At 37.3% G+C, this 1,509-nt stretch overlaps 1 protein-coding gene across 1 annotated transcript in view; it reads left to right on the forward strand.

Annotated features, from left to right (window-relative positions):
• Positions 1-1,509, forward strand: part of ATP10D (ATPase, class V, type 10D) — a 59,182-nt gene that overhangs the window by 13,447 nt on the left and 44,226 nt on the right. The gene's annotated exons all lie outside the window — the stretch shown is intronic.

The following is a 1,509-nucleotide window of genomic DNA, read 5'->3' on the forward strand; positions in this document are numbered from 1 at the left end:
CTCTTGCTCAGGCTGGTTTCGAACTCCTGAGCTCAAACAATCCACCTGTCTCGGCCTCCCAGAGAGCTAGGATTACAGGTGTGAGCCACCGCACCCGGCCAGTATACATGTTTTTAAAACAAAAATAGCATCACAATGTGTTTTTACTTTTATAACTATTTCCTTAAGACTTCATCACGATTGCCTATCCATTCTTTTTTATTCTTCTGTGGTTACATTTTATTGCATTGTGAGAATTTCCATAATTTATGTAACTACTCCTCTATTAATTTAGGTGGTCAACAGTCGTTTGCTGTGATAACAATGCTATGTTAAACCTCTATAGTGCATTTGTGAGGTTAGTATATTCCAGAATTTTTTGATCATGGGTCCCTGTTTTCAGAAAGTGTCTTACATCAACAGTGTTTCATGGTGGGAAGCACTGCATTATTTTTTGTATTTATAACATTTACAATTTTTTATTTGTAACATTTCAAACGGTTAATACTAGCCCTCTCCCAACCTAGTCCAGAACATACATATTCCTACCCAAGTGAGTAATTTTCTTCTATGCCTCCTCAGGCAGAGAAGATACTGAGTGACCGGGAAACAAATGCTATGCTATCCTGGTGGAACTCTAATTGATAAGATACCTGTTTGGGAACCATAAAGTCAGAGTGTTCTGCGACCTCTGGAAGGTGCTAACTTTGCCTATGAACACTTCTCCACCATAGACACATCCAGAGCTTCTGGTCTCTTTTATGCAGTGGTTTAAAAACAAACACATGTCTCTACACACACACACACACACACACACACACACACACTAAATGGTAGTGGACAGTTCTCTCCAGGACTTAATTCTGAGAAATATTATTTTCACTGAACTGAAAACTATTTAACAATGTATCTGTGTTTTAATGGCCAGTCCTTCAGAGTTTTCTAGCAAAAGTGTTGCCTAGGAGATAATTTCATAAAGAATATTCCCGCTTAGAAATAACCTCTTACACATATGCAGTTGAACTAAACACATCTGACAACACCATTATGTGTTTTAAGACCTTGCAGCTTAGAGGGGTGGTCCATGTACCGCCAGCATCAGCAACACCTGGGCACGTATTAGAAATGCAGAGCGTCAGACCCTCTTCAGAGCTTTAATTAAATTCTGCATTTTAACAGTATCCCCGGGTGATTAATAGGTATATTAAAATCTTTTTAAAAAACCACTCCTTTAAAAGACGACTGAAAGAGGATGCCTCTTTTAAAAATAAACTTTTTATTTTGGAATAGTTTTAGATTTATAGAAAAGTTACAAAGATATCATAGAGGGCTCCAGCATACCCTCACACCCAATTTCCACTGTTGTTAACATCTTACATTAGTCATAGGATACATTTGTGATAAATAATGGAACAATACTGATCCATCATTGTTAACCTGAAATCCATACTTTATTTGAATTTCCTTCATTTTTACCTAATGTCCTTTTTCTGTCCCAAGATCCTATGCAGGATACCATGTAATGGTATC

Source organism: Propithecus coquereli, unplaced genomic scaffold (genome assembly GCF_000956105.1).
Source record: "Propithecus coquereli isolate 6110/MARCELLA unplaced genomic scaffold, Pcoq_1.0 Scaffold143, whole genome shotgun sequence".
Classification (NCBI taxonomy): Eukaryota; Metazoa; Chordata; class Mammalia; order Primates; family Indriidae; genus Propithecus; species Propithecus coquereli.